Source organism: Arvicanthis niloticus, chromosome 13, assembly GCF_011762505.2.
Source record: "Arvicanthis niloticus isolate mArvNil1 chromosome 13, mArvNil1.pat.X, whole genome shotgun sequence".
Lineage (NCBI taxonomy): Eukaryota > Metazoa > Chordata > Mammalia > Rodentia > Muridae > Arvicanthis > Arvicanthis niloticus.
The window spans coordinates 17,665,211-17,689,911 of record NC_047670.1 but is presented as its reverse complement, the minus strand read 5'-3'; the positions used below and the strand labels follow the sequence as shown (position 1 = coordinate 17,689,911).

The 24,701-nt window shown below is 46.9% G+C and overlaps 2 long non-coding RNA genes across 2 annotated transcripts in view; one reads left to right on the top strand and one right to left on the bottom strand.

Moving 5' to 3' along the window:
- The window catches only part of LOC143434063 (uncharacterized), a 21,595-nt gene extending 11,856 nt beyond the window's left edge, over window positions 1-9,739 (bottom strand). Inside the window, exons 1-2 of the long non-coding RNA XR_013103245.1 lie at window positions 9,154-9,739; window positions 7,359-7,666 (exon numbers count right to left, since the gene is read on the bottom strand). This is a non-coding gene — a long non-coding RNA (uncharacterized LOC143434063). The remainder of the gene's footprint in view (window positions 1-7,358; window positions 7,667-9,153) is intronic.
- Window positions 5,746-24,701, top strand: LOC143434062 (uncharacterized). Its single transcript, XR_013103244.1, has 3 exons — window positions 5,746-6,139; window positions 14,976-15,292; window positions 19,898-24,701. It is a non-coding gene; the product is annotated as an uncharacterized LOC143434062 (long non-coding RNA).

The window sequence follows — 24,701 nt, the reverse complement described above, 5'->3', positions numbered from 1 at the left end:
TGTTCACTGCTGTAGCGTCACATTTAATTTGTGTAGTACCTGGCACACAACTGGCAACCGGTGTGTTTTCCAAATGTTTGAACGAATATCCTGCTGTAATATGTGGCATCTAGAAAGTGATCCAGTAATGTTAGAAACAACCCAAGTATTTATTTTTCACATACGTCGGACACCAGCTGAAATTCTGGGGCTCTTGTACTTCATCCAGCTCTCAGTTAAGGGATCCTGTGACCTTCCCTTCTCAAATGTGAAGCTATGGTGCGGTTGACTGGAAGTAGCTCCTAATGGTCATATATTTGAATAGTCTGTGGAAACTGTAAGCCCCCACTATAAACTCTTTCTCCTATAAGTTGCCTTGGTCACAGTAACTTAACAATAGAAAGGTAAATAAGACAGAAGTTGGTACCCAGAGTCAGGTATTGCTGTGTTAAGCCTGACCATAATGTTTTTGGAAGAACGTGGAAGACTTTCTGGCTTTGGGGTAGGAAAGCAGTTGAATGCTGTGAACAGGGCTTAGTGGGCCATCCTGATAGGAGCTTGGAAGGTAATATCCATGAGGAGAATGTGGACTACAGAGGCCCAGCTCAAGAGATCTCAGAGGAGAACCATGTTATCAACTGGGCTAGACACTGTTCTGCCCTAGCAAAGAAAGTGGCTGCTTTCTTCCCCTTTCCTAAAAACTTGCCTGAGATAAAATTGAAGCGCTCTGGACTAATTTTGTTGGCAGAAGGGATTTCAAGGCAGCCGAATATTGACTGTGTTGGGTGGTTAATAGAATTCTCACTCGTGCAACTCCACAATGACAATGAACACGTAGGGCAAAACGAAAGGAAACCATGCAGTTTGAAGATAAACAGAACACCAAGAAATGTGATGTTTGAGTCCAGACTTATGCTGAAAGAGAGGAGACATGGAGCACGGAGAGTGGAGCCTCAGGGAAACACATGGAGCACAGAGAGTGAAGCCTTGGGGAAAGAGCCCACCCAGCTACCTTGTGAAAGGAAAAAGGCCAGGGGTTTTTCCTCATTCTAAAAATCATTAACAAATCAATCTTATACAACTTAATTCCAGAAGAGAACCAGGCCCCATCCCATGCAGCAGCCTCAGCCACTTCTGGCTTTAAGGGGCTGTGGAATCTTCCTCTGAGGTTGGGAACAGTTGCTGGGTCTAGGCATATGGAGGAGTGTCCTTGGGTGGAGACCCAGAGAGGCCATTGCATGAAGCTCTGAAGGTGAAGCCTGGATTGGGATGGAGATCCCAGGATGCTGGAGGTGTCAGAGCCATGGAATACCTGACAAGGAGAGCTACAGACAGGGAGTGGAACCAGCCTGAGAAAGAGAAGCACGCCATAGTCAGCAAGGCTGGAAGAGTAGAGCATTAGATACACCCTTTGACATCACACAGGACTTGAGACCTGTCCTGCTGGGTTCCAGGCTTTGCTTTGAGTATGTCCTCACTGTGCTCTTTCCTCCCTTTTGGAATGGTAATGTTTATTCTGTGTCACTGTATGTTGGAAGTATGTGATTTGCTTTTTTATTTTACAAGGGGATTACAGTTAAGAGACTCCCTTGCATCTCAGAAGAGACGCTGGACCTTGAAATGGCATTGAGACTTTAAGACTGCGGGAACTTTTGAAGTTCAATTAAATGCATATTTGCGTTATGATGGGGCTACAAGCCTATGGGGGCCACGGAGTGAATGTGGTGTTTTGAATGAGAATGGCCCCATAGACTCATATAGTTGAATACTTTTGGTCTCATTTGGCAAAAATATTTGAAAACTATTAAGAGGCGTGACATCATTGGAAGGGGTATGTCACTGGGGACAGGCTTTGAGTTTTGAAAAACTCATGCTTTTCCACCATCACCTCTGTGAGGTTGAAGATCAGGTTGTGAGCTGTCAGCTCCTGCTCCAGCACCTGCCTGCCCGATGCCATGCTTCCTGCCATGATGGTCATGGCCTTACCCTCTAGAACTGTAAGCCCCAATAAACTCTTTCTTATCTAAGTTGTCTTGGCCCCAGTGTTTTAGCACTGCAATAAAAAAGTAACTAAGACAAGTGGTATCACAGGATTCAGGTCTGGAAGTTTATCCCTCAGGTGAAAAAAACAAACAAAAATCAGTCTGGAGCTAAAGACTCACTTCAGTGACCAAAGGTTGAAGACATGAGAGCTTTGCTCATGGATCAGCTTTTCATTCTCAAAGTGGGTGGGGGGTGTTATTAGATACAGCATATGAATAATGAGATACAGAGACGGCAACAATAACCAAGCAGAATGTTCTTGTCTTTTCCAGGACTACGTGGAGATCTTCCAGAGTGAGGTGTTCTTTCACTCCTAATAGCCAGACGTTGCCATACACCTTGGCTGGTGATATCTTTTTTTTTTTTTTTTTTTTTTTGGTTTTTCTAGACAGGGTTTCTCTGTGTATGTAGCCCTGGCTGTCCTGGAACTCACTCTGTAGACCAGGCTGGCCTTAAACTCAGAAATCTGCCTGCCTCTGCCTCCCAAGTGCTGGGATTAAAGGCGTGCGCCACCACTGCCCGGCTGGTGATATCTTTTTTAAAGGTATTTTTAAAAAATATGTGTGGGTGTTTCTTCTGTATGCATGTCTGTGGACCATGTGTGTCCTTAGTGGGACATCAGGTCCTCCAAGACTGTAGTTACAGACAATTGTGAGCCAGCTGGAAATTGGACTCCAATCCTCTGGAGGAAGAGTGATCTTAACTGCTGAGCCATCTCTCCAGTTCCAGCTGACGATATCTTTCGCCTTCCTGGGGGAGGAGTGAGCTGAGGCAAGTGTAGGTCAGACTAACCCTGTGGTACGGTTCTGACAGAACATTCTTTGACATGTCCAACACGCCTACCTGCAGAGCTGAGTAGGAGCTGCCGCACGGGTTACGGCAACAAAGGAGAGAGGAGTGCCGTGAACTGGAGATGTCAAACAAGCCATTCCTTTCTCTAGCCCCTTGGAGGTCTGAAAACCAGTCAAAGAAGTCTCTAAGTCAAATACGCAGAGCAGCTGTTAGCATCGTCTACACAGCAGAGGGGCTACCTGCTGCAAAGTCGGTGGGAAAGTGATCATGTATTGCTCGGCTGTGTGATCTCCAAAGTCAGCAATAGGTAAATCAGCCAGAGGCTGGAAGCCAGGAGCTGGAAGCCGGAGGAATCGGGGTTTCACTTAATAACAATAGCAGAGAGCTAGGCATGGTAGCACATGTCTTTAATCTCAATAGATCTCCAAATTTGAGACTATCCTGGTCTACAGAGCAAGTTCCAGAGTTCCCGAATGGGGATACACAGGGAACACCCTGTCTCATCCCTCACACCCACCTCCCAAAAAGAAGAGATCTTTTATTTCCTCATAAAGTTTTTGGGAAGACAATTTACTGACACTTATTCATTTATTATAAAGGATGTAACTCAAGAACTGTCCCCTAGAAGAGACACACAGGTTAAGTACAGGAGGAAGAGGGGTATGCCGAGCTGCAGATGCGCTGGCTGGAAGATCATCACATCTGCTGACCAAGAGGCTTCTTTTATAGTTTGGTGCTGGAGACTGACAGGGGATCGTGTACACCCGAGCCTGTGCTGTGCTGCTGGGCTACACCCCAGCATCCCCAAAGGGTTGTCTTGCTGTTGTTTTAAGACAGGGTATTACCATATAATAAGGAGAATTGTAGACTAGAGAGATGGGTCAGCAGTTAAGAATGCTTGCTGCCAAATCATGAGAACTGGAGTTCAGGTTCTGTCCCCCACATGACAAGGGGGACATCCCTTGGATGCCTGTAACCCTGGCTCCAAGGGTGGAGGGCAGGAGGACTGCTGGGCTTGCTGGCTTGTAGCCTAGCCAGCAAACAGGAGCTCTAGGTTCAGGGAGAGACCTCCAGCCCAAAGCAACAAAAGGAAAGTGACCGAGGTAGACACCTAACACCAATAGACAGTAATCGGCATTTTCTCTCCCTTGGGGATGTAGATATAGACCAGGTTAGACTAGATTAAGGAGATAAAGGCAGGTTTATCAGGAGGCAGCTCTCTGGTGGGTTCACCCATCTCACAGGTGGAGGTCAGTGAAGTCACTCAGGGGCTTTACAGAGTTTAGGTTCGGAGTGATGTTGACGTGCCAGCTAGGAGCTGGGATTGTGACCATACATGGCAAGACCTGAGCCCCTGGGGGCACTCTTGGGAGGGTTGCTGGAAACGTAGAGATGAGTTTTCTCTGCGCAGGAGGGGTTTCCTGGCTTGTGCAGGGGCGAGCAGGGGTTCTAGCCAAACAGACATGCTTGGCAGGGCTCTAGTCAGCCCAAGCATGGCAAACATGGCTCTGGCAGGCCCTGCCTTTCTCCCCTATTCCCTCTGCCTTGCTAAACACTGCTAGATCACATTCCTTAAGCTAGCCACCAAGGTCTTTTCCCTTATTTGGCCAATGCGACTTCCTGAGGCTGGCTACCAAGGTCCAGCTATCAAAGTACTGAACTCCAGCAAACAAAAGTCCCCTTTGGGTCACCTAATTAACATGCCCGATTAAAATTAAGTACCTCATCCTAACCCAAGTTTCCTCCTGTACCTTTATGAACTGCCATTTTCCTATGTGCCACATCTGTCTCCTCTCTGTCCAGTGGCAGTCCTTCATTCCCCTCCAAACAAATACCCCTCCCCCTCTCCCCGTTCCCTTCTCCCTCTTCTTCATCCTCTATCTCCTGTCTTTGTCTTTTATTCCCTGCCCTCTGTTCCTCTGGGGCAAATATGCTGCCACATCCTAGCCCATTCTAACACAGACTCCCCTTTTTCTCCTCTTTCCCCTCCTCTTCTTCCTCTTCCTCTTCCCCCTCTTCCTCTCCCTCCTCCTTCCCTCCTCCTCCTCTTCCTTCTGTATTTGAAGACGGGGTTTCTGTGTTTTAGCTCTTGTCCTAGAACTCATTTTGTAGACCAAGCTGGCCTTGATCTCAGAGTTTCTCCCTCCAGAGTGGTAGGATTAAAGGCGTGCACCACCACTGCCTGGTACCTTTTTCCCTTCTTAAAAATTACACCTGCAAGGTCATTTGCTGATGGTTTTCTGCCTGAGTCAGAAGGCGGCTACTTGTCTTCCCTGCCTAATAAAGGATGTCTCTGTAAGAACAGGTGCTGGGGTGTGGTTTATGATTAATCCCAGGTCTGAAAGGGATCCTGTCTCCTTCAGTGCTAACATGTAAGGGGGCAATTTCATGAGACCTCACCCCTAAACAAGGAACTACAGGCAACTAAGGAATTCTGGGAGGATGAGTCCCTAACTAGCTATCCGATTCCCATCGGTCGGCCCTGAAATTATATACATACAAGCAATACTAAATGGACTCAGCATTTACTTTCAAAAATTGGGGAAAAAAATAAAGAAGAAAGTGTGATTGGTACTATCTTGGCTTTGTTATTTGTGGTCATTGTTGGCATTTAGTCTAGGCTCCGCCCCACAGTTACCTGGCAACAGCCAGGTGTGCTTGACTCACTATAAAAGGGGCTGCTTGCCCCCTCCTCTCTCTCTCTCTCTTGCTGTTTGTTGCCCCTGCTCCCCCTTTCCTCCCATGTGCTCATGGCCGCCCTCTTCTCTCCCTCCTTCCCCCACTTTCTTTCTTTCTCCCCGCCTTTCTCTGTCTCTACTCCCTCAACTCCCCTCTCCATGCCCTGAATAAACTCTATTCTATACTCTACTGGTCCCTCAGGGGGAAAGGAATGCCTCAGCATGGGCCTGCAGAGGCACCCCTTCCCCCCACACCTGACTGCACATTCACCAAACATATTCCTTCTCCCCTTATCTTTTTATAAAACACAACAGTCATTGTGCTGTTGAGCTGCATTTCCTCAAATGGAACTTTCCAGAAGCCTGTTCATGGACAGGCTGGAGGAAGCTGCAAATGCTTGGGAGTTGATCCCACCCCTAACTGGGGTCCTCGGTCAGTGAGTCTAACTGGTCCGGAATAAACCCAGAGGCAGAGTTTAAACAGCAGGGCTTCCCCGTGGCCTGCAGTAAAGGCTGGGCTGCACTTGAAACCGCCTCACTCTTTTCCACATTCTGGACCTGCACCTGCGATCTGCCTTTTGGAAGCATTGCCTCAGTATTGTGTACATGTCGCCTCATCTCAAGAGCGTTCCCTAGAAAGCCAGCGAGTAAGTAAACTACGAGGAGCTATGCTCAATCCCTAAAGAAAGGAGCATTGTGGGAGAGAATAATGTCGTAGGAAGCTACTCCAGGCAGGGAGAGCGGGCAAGGCCGTCTAAGGAGGGTTTCAGTCAAGAAGGTCTCAGACATACGAAAAGGCAGGGGAGGGTAAATCCAAGGCAGAAGGAATGCAAAATTCACCGCGGAGCTCGGACAAAGACACATGAGGGTGGGTGGCAGGTGCTGATGGGACACGGAAGTTAAGAGATGCTCAGGCAGAGACTTGCAGGCTGTCACAAGTGACTAGAACACTGCGGGTCTTCAGCTGGGGAGGGATGCGAGATTTAATAAGTAGTTCTTCTGCCCAGTTCATGCAGGGCATGAGAGTCAGGAGCCACAGCAAGGGTCACCGGAGCAGCGCGGTAGCCAAGGGAGAGGCAGAGGAGGTGATGCCCACCGAAGCGGAAGTGAGGGAGAAAGGTGTATTCTGGGAGGATTGATGGGGTTCCATGCGTGTTAGCTAGGGGCAGCTAAGAATGATGTGTGGGTTTTTAGTTTGGCCACTGAGATAGGTTCCCTTGATTTGGAAACACAGGAGCCTAATTTTCTCGAAACCCTGGAAGCTGAGTAGCCGGCTCCAATTTATCTAGTACACACAGTACTAGAAAATTGAAAACTGTAAATACCACGCTAAACCAGTACTTAAAGCACTGGGCTGTTAATACTGAGGGGCAACAAAAGCCTCTCAACCCTGTAAGTCTCAGGGACCTCAGACTGGCGATCTTCCTGCCTCAGCCTCCCAAGACCTGGCTTTAAGAAGTGTGACTCGGAAGTTACTTAACTTGCACTAACATGGGCGGCAGAGCATCTACTAGCCTCACCCCACAGCAGTGCCTCTTCAAAGCTGTGGGGAGCTACGAGGAGAACGGGGGCCCTGTGCGCGCCGGAACCCCAGTCTCCTCTTCCCTACCCCTTCGGTGCTAGCGTGCCAAGCCCCTCCCACCCGTGCAGCCCTCGCTCCAGCCAGGATCTCTTTGTGCCTTTTGCTGAACACAGCAAGCTCATTCATGTCTTTGTCAAAGGCACAGGCTGTTCCCAGTCTGGGGGACAGAGAGCGGGGGTTCCTCAGCACCCGTTGCCTTCTGGCAACAGGTCGTCTGCCTTCAGTACTCAGCTCTAAAATTAGCTTCCTTGTGACATCTCCCCTCCCTGGGAAGTGTTACTCACCTCTCTGTATTCCTCACGCTCTGTTGAGACATGTGCTATGGACTTAGGTAGCTCCGTTTGGCAGTCACGGAAAATGTGAACCTCTATAGGAAGGGAGCTGCAGGAAGGGGCGCAGGGCTGGCAGGCCGGGCTCCATGGCCCTACTAAAGCTGGCTGGGTGAGGACAGGACAACGAACGATCCACGCAGAGATGGAAGTACAGGTGGAGTCCTGTACGTGAAGGGCCAGGTCAAGGCCACCCGGGTCATTTTAATTTAATTCCAAAACTTCTCCTTAGTGAGAGTCTTGCATGTGTCTTTTCTTTGGAACTTTAAAGAAAGATCATGGCCATGAATCAGTGACGTCACGTGTCTGCCCCACCCCGACCTACTTTTTTTTTTTTTTTTTTTTTTTTTTTTTTTGGTTTTTCGAGACAGGGTTTCTCTGTGTAGTCCTGGCTGTCCTGGACTTTGTAGACCAGGCTGGCCTCGAACTCAGAAATCCGCCTGCCTCTGCCTCCCAAGTGCTAGGATTAAAGGCGTGCGCCACCACCGCCCGGCCCGACCTACATATTTATTGTTTTCAAAATAACGTTTCTCTGTGTAACCCTGGCTGTCCTAGAACTCACTCTGCAGACCAGGCTGGCATTGAACTCACAGAGATCCGATTGCCTCTGCCTCCCAAGTGCTGGGATAAAAGGCCTGCACCTCCGTCACCCAGCTTCAACCCCAAACACTCCTCCCCCCCTTTTTTTTCCTTTTTAAAAATAAGGCCTCACTACGTAGCCCTGGCTGGCCTAGAACTCATCATATTAGACCAGGCTGGTCTCAGTCTCACTACAGAGATCTGCCTGCCTCTGACTGCTCAGTGCTGGGATTAAAGGAATGTGTGACCATGACCCAACTTTGCCTGTCCTTTTACAATGTTCCTTTGTGTAGCTCTTTAGCAAAACAACTTATATTAGTGCAACTGCACGGGCCCTGTGCAAAGTGAATGAGAGAGAATAGTTTATACTTGTCCCCAGAGTCTCAGAGAAAGTGGTGCAGTAGCATCTCCTGTCCACACAATACTTCACCAAATTGTTTCTTGTTTGTTCTGTGGTTTGTTTTGACACAAGGTTTCATGTAGTACAGGCTACAAATTCCATACATAGCTAAGGCTGGCTTTAACTCCTTATCCTGTCCCTAGCTTCCTATGCTGGAGTCTGGGCATGTGCCACCATACCCAGTTTGCAAATTCTTTCTTTTCTTTTCTTTTTAATTTTCAATATTTATTTTGTATTTGTTGTGCATTGATATTTCGCCTACATGTGAGAGTACTGGATCATCTGGAATTGGAGTTCAGACAGGTGTGAGCTGCCATACGGGTGCTGGGAATTGAACCCTGATCCTTTGGAAGAGCAGCCAGTGCTCTTAACCACTGAGCCATCTCTTCAACCCCCAAATTGTTGGTTTATTTTCACACAGTGGAGGATGATGAAATGGCTCCCTGGCTAAAGGTGCCTGTTGTCAAACCTAACAACCTGAGGTCCATTCCTAGACAGATGGAGAGAACTGACTCCTCTGAGTTAACCTGTGACCCACACACACACACATGTGCACACACACACACACACACATGTGCACACACACACACGATCATGAATATATGCATAAACATCAACATACACGATAAATACATGTTTAAAAAATTCCCACAAAATTAAGGCAGTTCTACTATAAACCTATACTACAGATGAAGAAACTGAGGCTGGGGGAGGTAAGATGACTTCCAGGGACAGAATCAAGACTAGCAGCCAGGTACCAGAAACGCTCACCTGCTGCTGACAGTTTCTCCTGGAGAAGCCGGTTTGTTTTCAGAATTCCACTCCTCTAGAAGTCTGAGAAAGTTCCAGTTGCTTGACCTTCAGTACTCAGGAAGACCTTCTTGAGTGTGGTTTGTGTCCTGGCCAAAGAAAGCATTATTACAGGAACTTGCAATTACAGGGCAGTTTGCAGCATGCCCTGACCCAACCAGGAAGGGTTTTGTCCTCGGCTGATAAATAACCTTCCTCTATAATGGAGAGAAGATTCCAAAGAAAATAAACATGGATAGCACATTGCTCCGTGTAGTAGGAAAGTTCCCATGTGGGAGCAGAATGAGGGGCGTTTCAGAAGAGAAAAAGGCAAGCGTGTGGGGGTGTGAAGAGAAAGTACTGTGAAAAAGAAGTCCACAAAGAGCAGCCATCAGGATGGAGCTGGCAAGAAGGAAACAAAGTACAGATCAGACCAAGCTAGGGGAGGCGAGCTGTCAAAACCAAGCATTCACTGAGCAATCTAAAAAATAGGACGAAAAGAGATCGTAAGGTTTGGGTTGAACAAACCAGTATTGAATCCCACAGGTGAGGATGCCTTTGGGAACATGTGTGACAGGAGAAGAGGGAGACTGTAAGAACTCTATTCCACCTGTTCTGTACATCAGATTCTGTCCTGTGACTCTAAACACAGGATTCCATCCAGCTGGGGTACCACTCAGCAAACACGAGGGCCTGAGTGTGGATCTCCAGAATCCCACATAAGTACAAGAAGGCCCACCCATAATTCCAGCCTCAGAAAGTGAGGCCAGAGGACTCCCCAGAGCGAGCTGACTAGTGAGGTGAGCCATATTGGCTGCGTCAGTGCGTAAGGTAGAAGATAAACCCAAGATGATTTTCTACATCAACTTAAGATCTCCACATGCAAGTATACACATCTACACATGCATCCACATACACACATATACGTGCAAAAACATGTCTATGCACACACGCATGAAAAATGGAAAAATGTATAACCCCATCTGATGTACACAGACCTTGTAATATTTTGCAAATGGTTTAGATGAGAAGTTAAGACACAAGCAATTTAAATCTTCCACAGGATCACTCAGCCAGTCGATGCTAAAGGCAGGAGTGACCCTCATGCTTTTGAATTTGTTCACCATCTTCAGCCCTGGACTGCATCGCCTTGTAGAGGGAGCCTCCCTCCAAACCTCACACTCAACAAGGTTAGCGGTCAGATCAACCTTTGCATCCAGTGAATTCCACGGTGACCTTGACAAATGGACTGAGTGTTCCCTCGATTAGGAAGGGACAGAAACACAACTTAAACTAGTTTAAAGGCAAAGGAGAGGTATTTGACAGTAGATGATTGTAGGCTAAGGGCAGTCTCTCAGAGTCGAGGGTGAGTCTGTCAGGTAAGCCTTTGGAGGTCAGGACAGGAGAATCCTGAGACTTTGGTCATAGGTCCAACAACCTGCCCCCTCCTCCTTCCCACTCCATGCCACCCTCCTGCTGAAGTCATCACCTGTGAGAGTTCCTTCCTTGATACTGTGAGAGATGGCTATTGAACCCCCTGTGCTCCCAGACTAAGCAACTCCTCAGAGACTGAAAGGCCTCTTCCCTTATGGCTGATTTCTCTCTCCTACCCTCTTTTTGGGCAGAAAGTTCCCAGAGGAAAACTGATTGGTGCAGCCTGGGTTATGCATGCAAAGGATCACACTAGGCTTGTGTTTGTGTGTTAGGGATAAACCCAGGACTCCCTGCATATTAAGGACCCAGGGCTATACCTCCTGACTTCATCCTGTGCTGTAAGAGAGCCTTTTCCCGAAGGAAGCTACTGGGTGTTTTTGTTTGTTATTATTGTTGTTGTTTGAGAAAAGGTCTCATATCGGGCAGGCTGGCCCCAAACCCACTATGTAGCTGAGTTTGAACTTCTGATCCTACTAACTCTGTCTTTCAGTACTGATATGACAGATGAGATGGCTCAGTCAGCAAAGGGCTTGGTGTAAAGCATGAGGAAGAAAATCCATTACCCATGTAAAAGGAGCATGGCACACCTACAATCCCAGAGCTGTGCAGGTTGGGGACAGGAAGATTATTCCTAGGACTCACTGGGCAGCCAGTATGGCTGTGTTGGTGAGTTGCAGGATCAATGTGAAACCTTGTCTCAAAGATGGAAGGCTAGGTGGGGTGGTGGACACCTTTAACCCTCACACTGCAGGAGCAGATGGATCTCTGTGAGCTTGCGTCTGTCAGCCTGGTTTACATATCAAGTTCCAGCCCAGCCAGGGCTACATAGTGAGATCCTGCCTCAACAAAACAAAACAAAACAAACAGACAAAATAGTAAGATGGAAAGCCATTGAGGAAGATTCCCAGTGTCCACCTCTGGCCTCTGCACACGTCCCTACACGCATGTATGTGTAGGGGCATAAACATACACTAAACGCACTGCACCACATAAAAGTAAGCAAAGCATTACAAAGATAGACCGCATAGACAACGTCCTCAAAAGCCGGGAGTGGTGATGTAAGCCTGTGATCCTAACACTTGGGAGGCAGAGGCAGGAGAATCAGGTGTTGGAGGTCATATATAGTGGCTTCATAGTGAGTTTGAGGCCATCCTGGGCTACATGAGATGAGACCAGTTTCTACAAACCAGAAAGAGAGACAGGTGAGAGAGAGAGAGAGAGAGAGAGAGAGAGAGACAGAGACAGAGACAGAGACAGAGACAGAGACAGAGACAGAGACAGACAGAGACAGAGATTCCTACGTTCACCATGTAACTTCCTCTAATGTCAGTATTCCACATTATCATGGTACATGTCTCATACTTATGTCTCATACTTAAGAAAGTAGGAACAGCCAGGCGTGGTGGCGCACGCCTTTAATCCCAGCACGCCAGGGGCAGAGGCAGGCGGATTTCTGAGTTCAAGGCCAACCTGGTCTACAGAGTGAGTTCCAGAACAACTAGAGCTACACAGAGGAAACCCTCTCTCAAAAATCCAAAAAAAAAAGAAGAAGGAGGAGGAGGAAGAGGAGGAGGAGAAGGAAAAGAAAAAGAAAAGAGGAAGGAAAGAAAAGAAAGAACGTAGGGGATAAGGATGTAGCTCCATAGGGAGAGATCTTGCCCATCACCCACAAAGCCCTGTGTTTAATCCCTGGTATCATATAAACTGAAGACAGTAGTGCATGCCTCTGCTACACAGAGAGCTGGAGACCTATCCGAAAGCAAAACCAAACCAAACAAAAACAGAAGTAGCATTGCAAAAAAAAAAAAAAAAAAAAAAAAAAAAAAAAAAAAAAAAAAAAAAAAAAAAAAACCTTTTAACTAAATCAGTCTTTATTCAAATTTTTATGACATTTTCCATGAAATTGTAAATCACTTTGATGGCAGAAACAATTGCCTGTAATCCCAGAAATTCAATAGCTGAAGAGGAAAGTCTTGATTTGTTAGCCATCAATACAATGACACCTGTCTCCAGAATACACAAGTTATCAGCCAGGCATGGTGGAGTACTCTTGTAATTCCAGCACCTGGGAGAGATAGGCAGGAGAATCAGGAAGGAGTTCAAGGCTTGACTGCATAGCAAGTTCAAGTCCTGCCTGGGCTACAGACTATGATGTCTCAAAAAGCCAAAAGATAAAACAAGAAAAAAAAATACAATCAGTATATATCCATAATACATTTCAGCAAAATACTCTGCATATATAAAGTTCTGAATAAATGCAGCCTGTAATAATGCCGTGCATAACCATGGGCTTATCATCCTCCCGAGGTGTGCGCTAACTGAGTGGGCATGCTACTTCAGGGGCTCCACTAAGCACGCTGGTCCCTCTGCTTCACACCGTGCCTTAGCTTAGTTTGTCCAGGTTGCAGTGGATAGAGATGACTTTCCTTTTCTTCTCTTTTCTCCCTTCCTCCTCCCTCTCTCCTCGTCTGTGTGTGTGCAACGTGGATCGAATCCCTGGCCTTATATCTGCTAAACATGCATTCTATAACCAGACAACCCTCTCTTTAGTTCAAGATACCCCTTTCTTCCTTTCCTTCTTCCTTCTGTCCTTCCTTCCTTCCTTGCATTTTTTCTAAATATACCTTTTGTTGTAGCTTTATTTTTTAGTCATGTATATGTGTGCCTGTGAATTTGTCCATGTGTATGCACATCCCAACAGGCACCCATGAAGACTAGAGGTGTCAGATACCCTAGAGCTAGAGTTATGGCAGTTTTCAGCAGCCGAATGTGGGTTCGGGGAACTAAAGTAGTGCCCTCTGGAAGAACAGCAATGCTTTTAATGCCGAGTCATTCTTTCCAGCCCAAGATGTAAGTCTCCTGATAGTCCAGAGGCTAGGTGGTCAAGATCCCGTTGCCCGGACACTCTGTCTGTTCAGACTCCTCTGTTTCCAGATGATGACTTTTCCTTCACTTACTGCTCATTAGTCAGGACCTCATGTAGCTGAGGCTACAGGTCACCTCCTGGCCCTGGGCTGAAGGCAAAAGCTGCTTCTCAAGGCTGTTAACCTGTCCCCTTTGGCTCATCCTGCCTTCTAACACAGCATCCTTGAGAGCCACTCTTTATTCTAAGGTCACTCTATTTTGACATGCCCAATAGCATTTGCTTCTGACTGGCTCTTGGCTGATATGCAGCCCCTTCCTCCGTTAGAGAAGACCTCAGTCTGGAGTGCCAAGGTTGAAATTACAGGAAAATGCTATCATGCCTAGCCTTCTAGTCTCTATGGAGCCGCAATGTCTTTGTTCTGTTTGGTTTGATTTGACTTTTAAACATTTCTCGTACTGAAAAAAGAATGTTTTCATACAATATCTTTCAATCTCATTTTCTCCTCTCCCAATTCCTCCCTCTCCACCTCCTCACCCACCTCTCTCTCTACCTTCTTCCCTTCCTCTCGCTCTCTCCCTCCTTCTTTCTCGCCCTGTCTCTCCTTCTTTCTCAAAAACAAACAAACAAACAAACAAAAAACAGAAAACACATATTTAAAAGCTCACAAAATGGAAAATAAACAATCAATAGACCAACAAGACAAAAAAAAATTACCCAAAATAAACCAAAGTGAGACAAAAAGTGTACAAAAATATCCTAGACTTTGTTTTGTATTGGCCAACTACTCCTGGGCACGGGGCCTGCGCTGAAGTATGCTTAGTATAGCCAGTCAGACTCCACTGGCGGAAACTACTTTTCCTTTGATTGCAACTAGTACTGTAAATAGTTTCTTGGTTGGGGTGAGAGCTCATCTCTCTCTTCCACCCAGTCTGGCTTGAACCTGTGCAGGTCCTGTGCTTGCCGCCACAGTCTCCGTCAGTTCACATATACATCAGCCCTGCTGTGTGCCAAAGACACTGTTTCCTTGGAGTCCCCCATAACCTCTGGCTCCAACAATCTTTCTGCCTTCTCTTCCACATAGATCCCTGAGCCTTGAGGGGTAGAAGTGGGGATTAATAAAGGCATCCCATTTAGAACTGGGTGGTCCAGAGTCTCTCACTGTCTGCACAAGGTGGGTCTCTGTGTTGGGCACTGTAGGAGGAAGTTCCTCTGATGAGGGCTGAAGAGGAACTGATCTGAGCCCCAGCCTAGTGTGATCACTGGGGGGTCCCCGACAGAAAGGTGGCCGGCATACAAAGGCATGTAGACAGGCAAGAAGATAAGGCTGAGAGGGTCCCTGTTTTCACTATATAGCCCAGGCTGGCCTCAAACGCTCTGCCAGCCTCTGCCTTCTGATTGATTGCTCAGACTGCGGGCCAGCACTCCTATCTTAACAGCCGTATCTTTTGAAACTGTGACTCATGTTCCTTCTGTATTAGTCAAGATGCTTGTTTTCAAACCACAGGGGGCGGAAAAAAAAACAGTGGCGAACTTTTCAATGGAAGAGTTTACTTAAGGTGACTCAGGAACTCGGAGAACCAAGAGGAAGACTCAGAGGGAGACTCAGGATGGCTTCAGCAGCAAACTCCAAAATGGCTCGCTATGGGCCCCACCCTTTCACCACCCAGATGCCAGGGGATGTTGGTCACTGCATGTGGACTCTGCTGCCTGGGACCACTCATCTCTCTGTACTCCCGTACTCCCGGACTCTACAGCAGTCGTCCTAATCACTCGTAAATGATGCCGGTCTCTAGGGTACACCCTCTCCATTCAGGGATCCAGGTCAGACAGAGCGAGTGACTGCTCTTCTGAGTGCCATGGGGGAGGGAAAAGTGATTTTCTTTTTCTTCCCTTCTTGGTCTTTCTTTCTTTCTTTCTTTCTTTCCTTCCTTTCTTCCTTCCTTCCTTTCTTCTTTCTTCCTTTCTTCCTTTCTTTCTTTTTCTTTGTTTTCTTTTTTTGGTTTTTCAAGACAGAGTCTCTCTGTGTAGCTTTGGCTGTCCTGAATTCACTCTGTAGACCAGATTCACTTGCCTCTGCCTCCCAGGTGCTGGGGTTAACGGTGAGTGTCACCACCTGGCTCCTTTCTTTGTTTTTGCTGTTCTTTTTGGTTATTTTGAGACAGTCTCAGATAGCCCAGGCTGGCATCACACTCTATTTGTAACCAAGGTTGGCCTTAATCCTGCTCCTCTGGTCTCTAGTTCCTCCTAAGTGCAGGGTTTATAGCTGCACACTGCCACCAAGCTCTTCCCTTCTAAGCTTTGGTTCTCATCATGAGAACTGGGATCTGGCCTCGAATAAGGTTTATCCAAGTAAGAAAGGTTTTGACAGGAGCTGGAGATGGTTCAGAGGCTGAGAGTGCTTTCTGTTCTTACAGAGGACTGGAACTTCATTCCTAGCGCCCATGCTAGGTGGTTTACAACTACTGTATCTCCAGCTCCGGGAGATATCAAACTCTGGGACTCATCAAACTCTTCTAGACTCCAGAGGTGTCTCATGCACATGTGCATGTGCACACACACACACGCATACACACATGAACATACACATATACACGCACACGCACATAGGCATACACACGTACATGTACACACACACACACACACGCACATATGCGTACACACACATGCATATACACATGTACGCATGCGTGCACGCAGACACACACACACACACACACACACACTTACTTGCTTAATGGTAGAGTTTAAAGGGCTACTTGTGAGAGTTCATTCCAGGAATTGAACTCAGGTTATGAGTCTTGGTGGCAAGCACTTTTATACACTGAGCCACCTCACTGCCCCCGCCCCTAACTTTTGAGGACATCCTATGCCACTCTCTTCTGTAGTCATGTTCCCATCCTTTAATATTTTTGCCAGCTTTGGACAAACATGATCAGTTTTGGTCCCAAGGGATGGTTCTCTTAGCCTGTTCTTCCCAAGGTGTTTCCAGGTTCCTCACTTGAGGTCAATGCGAACAGCTCCCCACTGAGAACTTTGCACGGGTTCCTCAGCCTTTCCTCCGGTGCTTTGTTTGTACCGGAAGCCTCTTTTTTCATTTGTTTGTTTAAAGAAATGGGCGTATCTGTGTTTGTAGGCACATTCTCGCCTGTGTGTACACGTGTGTGGAGGAGATCAGAGATCAGTCGTGGTGTCTAGGTGTCAGTCCTTGATTTCCACCTTGTTTGAGTTGGAATCTCTTACTGTTCAGTGATGTGCATGCCAGGGGAGCTGGCCCGAGAGTCTCAGATTTCTCCTGTCTCTGTTTCCTCTCTCATCGTGGAGCGCTGATGTTACAGACAAGTGTTAACGAATGCGGCCGCCCATGAGTTCAGGCCATCTGAACTGAAGTCCTCACACTTGTGAAACAAGAACTTTCACCCATTGAGCCATCGTTTCCATCCTGCACCCATTGCTTGAGGGTTTGTTTGCTGTCTGTCTGTCTGCTCCTGCTGTACCTATCCCAAGGGTCGCGCAGCTCAGAGAGGGAGACCAAGTCTCTGCGCAGGCGCTGTACAGGCTCCGCCTCGCTTGCCTTGCCTTTCCCTTCTCTCCTCATCTGAACCAGCTCTCTGCTGACAAAGTTGCAGCTTTGCACGTCACCCAACTCTGTCCGTACAAAGGGTCACTGTCAGAGTAACTGAGGTCAGACACACTATTCTGACTCTGCTTAATCTCTTCCTCCATCATCCAACTCCCAGCCTACTGTCTCCAATGTTCCAATGTTCCAGAGCCGCAGTTCCTAAGTGTGCCGACCTTACAACTCAAAAACCCAGATATGGGGTTTCCATGGCTGAATTAGCCCAGCTTGGGGTTCTCAAGCTGTATGTCTCAGTCGAGTCAAACTCACCTTATATTTTCTTTTACTAATGAAACAGCTACAGAGAGGATGAGGAACTTGCTCAAAGGCATACAGCTAATAAAGGTGGGGCGGGTTCCACCCTAGCCTCTCTGTGTGGCGAAAGGTCGTTCTGTACCAGGCTGTTCTCTCCACAGAACACTTACGTCAATCCAATCACAGTTCAAAAGCCCGGCACAACTTCTTCCTGGTACTTGTCCGTTGCTGGGTGCAGTGGCTCGTGCCTGTAATCCCAGATCTCCCAACATGAAGACAGGGTGATTATTGAATGTCTTGAGGCCAGCCTGGGTTACAATGAGATTCTCCCTCAACAACAGCAACAACAAAGTGACAGACTGATTGTTTATTTTCCTCAGAACATTGTGGCACAGTAATTCTATCACAACACTCTCAAGATGCCCATCAAAATGGTGTTGAAAGTATATATGTATATAGATAATATTTTATTTATTTAGGTTGTCAGAGATTTGTTTACTCAGCTCTGTGTGTGTGTGGAGGGGCATACTCATGTGAGCTCAAGTGCCTGGGAAGGACCGTTTCCCTGGAGCTGGAGTTACTCATGGCTGTGAATCTCCAGACATGGGGGTTAGGAACTGAACACAGTTCTCTACAAGGTGCTCTTAACCATGGAGCCATCTCCTAGCTGGAAACATGGAGTATATTTTAATAGTTGGTTGGTTTTTGCAGTGCAAAGGATTGAACCTAGGGGCCCACATGTGCTAAACAAGTGTCTTCCACTGAACTACATTCCCAGCCTAGGGGTTTGTTTGTTTGTTTGTTTGTTTGTTTTGCTGGGAGACATCTTCTTGTGTATCTCACATTCGCCTTGAACTCGCTGTGTAACTGAAGATGACTTTGAGCCCCTGGTCCTCCAGCCTTCACCTCCCGAGTGTTGGCATGTGCCGCCACACCCAGATTGTGTTGAACCCCCATTTATTACTTATTTTTATTTTAAGAAGTTATTTGTTTTATGGGTATATATGCGGAGGTGGGTGCCTGCTATAGTGATGTCAATTTGTGGGATCAGTTCTCGGTTCTCTCCTTCCACCATGTGGGTTCTGCGGGTGGGGGACGGGACTCTGCTAGGCATGGCAGCAGGTACCTCTACTCACTGAGCCATCTTGCTGGCCCAGAAATTATATTTTAATGTAGGCATATCCACTTTGTAATTCACTTCATGTGATGACACACACACACACACACACACACTTTTCTATTGCTGTGATAAAAACCATGATCAAGGCAATTCATGAAGAAAGTATTTTGGGTTGTGTGTCAGAGGGTTATTGTCCATGATGGCAGCATAAAGTAACAACTGAAAGCTTGCATCTTGATCCACGGCCACCAGGCAGAAAGAGAACACTGGGGATTGCACTTGTCTTTGGAAAGCTCTAAGCCTTCCCCCAGTGACACAGCTCCTCCAACAAGGCCACACCTCCTAATCCTTCCCAAACAGTTCTACCGACTGGGGAGCAGGCTTTCTAACGTGTGAGCCTATGGAGGCCGCTTTCATTCCAGCTGCCATGACATGCTTCTAGGAAGTGTGTGTATTAATACAGCCGACTGTAACAGAGCTGGGTAGCAACCACGTGAGCATGACTTACTTTCTCTTTTTTTTAAAAAAAAAAAAAGCTGGTTTTTTAGGTATTTTTTTCTCTTTTTATTTAAAACAAATGTGGATGTCATATGTATTTTGAATAAAAATCAGTTAAAAAACAAATAAACAAAGAACCACGTAGGGAAGGTGCACACCTTTAATCCCAGCACTCAGGAGGCAGAGGTAGACAGATCTCTGAGTTCGAAATCAGCCTGGTCTACATAATGAGTTCCAGGACAGCCAGAATTACAAAGAGAAATTCTGCCTTCAAAAGCCAAAAAAACAAAACAAACAAACAAACAAAACCCCCACCCCCGCTTTTCAGTTACTTTGGAGTCCAAGCTGGCCTTAAACTTGAGACTCCTCTGTCTCAGCTTTCTAAATACTAGGATTAGAGGTATGAACCACCGCACTCAGCTTTATAACTCTTTCCTTAAAAAGGAAATTTATTCCTCACACAATGGCACACAACTCTAATCCTAGCACTCTGGAGGCAGAGGCAGGTGGACCCCTATAAGGTCTACATAATGAATTCCAGTCCAGCCAAGGCTACATAGTGAGACCCTGTTCCCACCCTATCCCACCCTCAAAGAAGAAATTTTACTTATTCATGTGTTCCTGTGTGGGTTACACATGTTACAATGTCTGTGCAGAAGTCAGAGAATGGCTGCAGAGTTGATTTTCTCCTTTTGCCTACATGTGGGTTCCTGAATGGAACTCAGGCCTCCATGTTGTATAGACTGTATCGCTCTTGTTGGTGGTATGAACCCGGGAGAGTAGAGCCTAAAAATGAGACAGACTAAAGACTTGCGTGATAGCTAACATTATTCAGAGCACCAGGCAATATATACTCTTAGAGTTAAGAGGATTCACATGAGGAAGATGTTCATTCACCAAGACAAGCCACATGTGACTAAAACATGTTTTTCCACAGAGGCACATGAATAGCAACAGCTGAAGTAGATGCACTCTGGTCTGCTCTGCCCAGGAGGGCACAGAAACACACTCCAAGAACAATTCTATGTTTTGAAGACACTGAGATCACAAGGCTCGTGCTTTCTTGGAGTTTTCTCCCAAGCACTCAGAATTCTCTCCTATGACCCCATGCTTGAACAGTGTTCTGACAGTATGGCAGGGGCCTTCATCCACTGAGCCATGCCCCTGGTCCTTGTCCATCCTCTTAAAGAGTCTTACAAAGCCTTTGTGTAAATATCTCTTGGAACATCCTCTAAGAAGAAACGTGGTTTAAGTACTGGCTTCCTGTGATCTTACAGAGGGTAAGCTGTGGGTCTTGGACTCTAATAGGTGGTGGGCCTAACTCTATCTCCAGCTAGGCATGGTGCTACACAATTATAGTTTCAACATCAGAAGGCCAAGACAGGAGGACCCCTACAAGTTCAAATCCAGCCTGGTCTATGTAAAGATTTCAAACTAATCAGTGTTACATAACGAGGCCCTGTCTCTAAATAAATAATAAATAAATAAATACATTCTGCCTATGACACTTTGAGAGACAGCCACAAGCCAGGTCCCAGAGCCACTCAGCTGCACTGGTACACTGTGTGTGGGAAGGTCCAGGGGTCAGGCATTCAGCAGGGCTGGCCACGTGTGTCCTGTACCTGATAGAAGGTGATGGCTATGGTTGGCAAGACTCAGAGTCATTAAATGTCAGCCAGAAAATAGGCACCTTTTCTGGCTAATAAAAATTGTAAATAATTTACCAACTAGAGCTTGGCACCTATTCTTGGGAGGGCTGTGGCATTAGAACAGGCCTGCCTGCTCTTGGATGGTCAGCTGAAGCTGGTCTAAGGTTCTGTTGCTTGTCAGGACCATTGTCAGGGCCGTCTCCCCCTCCAAGCTTTCTGTTTACCAAATATCAACCAATCTCTCTCTCTCTCTCTCTCTCTCTCTCTCTCTCTCTCTCTCTCTCTCTCTCTCTCTCTGCCATGGTTTGTTGTATGTGTGGACTGTGTCAACAATGACCTGACTTTGGGTAAAGCATTATTCTGGTGTGACCGGGGATATCCTGATAAGACTAATATTTGAATGCAGACACGGTAAACAGGGAACTACCGAAATGCCCTAATATGTGTGGGCCTCGTTGAATCAGTTGGAGGTCTGAACAGCGAATAAGAGGGCTTCGCCTGCTTAGTCAGCTTTCTGATTTCTTCTTGCCTCTGGACTCAAACTGAAACAGCAGTTCTTCCCTGTGTCCCTCATTTGGACTTGAACCCTTTCCTCTCCTGGGTCCAACATACCTTCCTCCCCATCTTGGTTCTATTTCTCTAGAGAGTCCTTATGACATATCTGTTTTCTGTTGTCTCTGAGGCCGGCTGTCCACTTCCTGCTGACAGCCATGGCCACCTATCTGCCACAATGGCAGCTCCTGTTCATAAAGGCCACTTCACCTGGCTTCTCTCTCCGAGGTCTGATTGCTGAAGTGCCCGCCCACCTTATCTTCCTGAACCTTGCTCGGCTACTTAGTGCTCTGTGTCTCCAGGCGACTTTCTCTCTGCCTATGACTGTGCCCTAATCTCCAGTGACTTCCTGTCACTGTCTAGCAAAGGTCACGTTTCTGAAATCGCATCTCCTTAGTGCTCAGTGGTTTGAATTTGGGAAACTTGTTTCTGGTTCTATCAGGTCGGTGTGACATCTGCCAAGTGACTTTTCTGTGCCTGTTTTCTTATCTGCAGTAGAAGGCTGGGGTTGTGTCTTCAGTTGCTTTGAGAGTAAACGGCACCAGTAGAGACCCTTGACATGAAGAGTGGACAGTAAACATTAACTCACACTCTCACCTCCTTCTCGTCCTTGGGTGCCTCAAAGCCTGGCTCAGACCCAGCTGCTTTCGAGAAGCTGCCTTGTGAGTGGTGAGTAGGTGTGTTAGGCCCTGGGTCTCTGCCCGTGAGCAGCACTTGACATTCTAGGGCGCTGACTTCCCCTCCCCAGAGGCTCCTTTCTCTCCGTTGCCTCTAGCTGCTCAGCGTATCTGCACCAGTCAAAGCTCAAGATCACACACAGGCACTCACATGCTCACACAGGCAGGAACGTTTGCACTCAGACAAGCTTGTACACAGGACTGGGAGCTTTTTCTTCCCATCAGTCCTCTGGTCTTGCGGACACTGCTGCTCCAGTCACCATAGAAGGCTAAGCCTTGTTGACATCTACACATCCTGTGAGATTCCTCTTAGGAATCCTTCCTTACCACCTTTTTCCTTCTGAAACTGGTTTAGTTGTCTCTTCTTGGTTCTATGAAATATCTGTGCATGTCTCACATCATCCTATAGTGTGTGTTTGTGTGTCTCTGTGTGTGTATGTGTGTGTGTGTCTGTGTGTACAAAACCCAGGGTATCCCACATGTTAGGCAAGTATCCTAATACCGATCCCCATGTCTTTGACATTTTATTTTGGGACAGTCACTAAGTTTCCCAGGTTGGCTCCTAACTTGTGACCCTCCTACTTGAGCCTTCCCAGAGGCTGGAATCACAGGTGTAGACTACCATGTGGTCTTTGTTCTATAATTCTCTCTACCTGAAATGGCTAGAGACCTTTAAGATGAGGATCTCGTCTTCCTTAGTTTCTAACTCTTGAATCACTGCCAGATTCGTATTTCAGAACACTGTGTTTAATGACACTAACCAGTTGATGACGTCAATACTCACTCATATTCCCTGAGTCTTAGCTAGGAGGATGCAAGCCAGAGACTAGACTTCCAGGGAGTCAGAGGGTTAGAAATAAACCAGAAGACACCAAGCATGGTGGCAGACTACTGTAATTCCCAGCGCTCAACAGGTAGAGGCAAGGGGAGTTTTGCAAGCTTGAGGCCAACCTAAATGTCACATAATGACAGTCATGTTACAGTGAGACACTGTTTCAAATAAACAAACAAACAAACAAGAATTCTGTGTCTGTCTCTGTGTGTGTGTGTGTGTGTGTGTGTGTGTGTGTGTGTGTGTGTGTGTGTGTGAAAAAGGAAAAAAGTCACAATACAGTTGGACAATGCGTTGGACAATAGCTGGAAGAAATTATCAGGGTCTGGCAGGAGTTGTGGGTGGTTGTCACGCACGGAAATTCAGAACAGAGAGAAGGGGCTGAGGAGGTGACTCAGTGGGGAAGAATACTCTGTGAAAACGGGAGAGCCTGAGTTTGAACCCCCAGCACCCACGTAAAGCTGAGCAGAGCTGTGAGCACACGCATGGGGCATAAAGTCAGGTAGATACCGAGAGCTCACTGGCCAGACAATCTCGCAGAAATCACAAACTCTCAAACTTCCAATTTAGTGAGAGGCAATAAGACAGAAAGTAATGCATGAGTGCTTGTGCCCATGCATCCCCAGGCCCCACAACACACACATGCACACACGCATTAGAGAGGGGCTGAAAGGCAGTGCATGTAGAAAGGCCAGATTCACGTTTCTCAAAGTTGTGCTGTGGTTTGCTCACAGGGTTGCTATGTCAGACACAGAACAAATGTGGCACACGCCTTTAATGCCAGCACTTGGGAGGCAGAGGCAGGCGGATTTCTGAGTTCGAGGCCAGCCTGGTCTACAGAGTGAGTTCCAGGACAGCCAGGGCTGCACAGAGAAACCCTGGGCAAGGGTTCCACTCATCTCATAAGCATGAGCATCTGCGTTGCTCCCCAGAGCCCGAAGCAAAGCTGGTGTCACGCTGTGTACTTGGAACTCTTGCAAACCTAGTCAACCAGGTGAAGTTCAGGTAAAAGTGAGAGACTTCTCAAAAAATAGAGTGAATGGTGCCTGAGTAATGACACAAAAGCTTATACCCTTAGTCTGTGTGTGTGCAACACATGCAAACCTGCACAAATATATAAGCAGGTTTGAAAATAGACACCCACTATACCTCTCAGCACATTCTTGGTCATTCTTGATACTGTAACCCTGGTCACAGCCCATGGCTGGGGAGGTCACAGGCTCTTGAGGAAACTATTATTACCTCATTTTGCTATGGTTATGCTGTCAAATTGCCTTCTAACTATTTATAATTAAACCCATGGATTTGTGCGTCTTTAAATCACGGTCAGAGAAGTTTCCTTTTGGACAGGCAGCAGTTAATGCAGGGACTCAGACCCAGTCAACATGCCGAGGAGTGACAGTAATTGCTCATCCCTAAATAGCAGCCTGCGTGCACAGCTGAGCCCCGGCTGGGAAGCATCACTCAAGAGGGAGTGGAAAGGATGTAAGAGCCAGGGAATGAGGGTGCTGTGAGTCTCTGCCTTCTGCATATCACCCGGCCATTGCTCTCTCGAACCTAAAATCACCTGTAGTTACCTGCAACTAGAACAGGCCGGTAAACATTCCAGAAGGGACAGGAGGTGTCCCGGAGATCCTACCTCTAGCTGAGGTGGTTAACAGGTGCTGGAGGAAGAAGGAAGGAGAGAGTAAGTCTTTTGTGTGTGTGTGGGGGGGGGGGAGGTTGTTGTATCCACTGGGAGTTTGCCTATGCTTCAGGAAATGGCTCCACACTCACATACATATAGGTAGAACTATATTGGACTTGTTGGGTCATAGAAAGAAAGAAAGAAAAAGAAAGGAAGGAAGGAAGGAAGGAAGGAAGGAAGGAAGGAAGGAAGAAAGAAAGAAAGAAAGAAAGAAAGAAAGAAAGAAAGAGGGAAAGACAGTTTAAATAAAAAAGAAAGAAGGTTTGAAGTTGGAAAAACTCAAGACAGTTTAAAGGTGTGGAGGGAAGGAGTTGGGGTTATATATGTTGATATACTAACATATA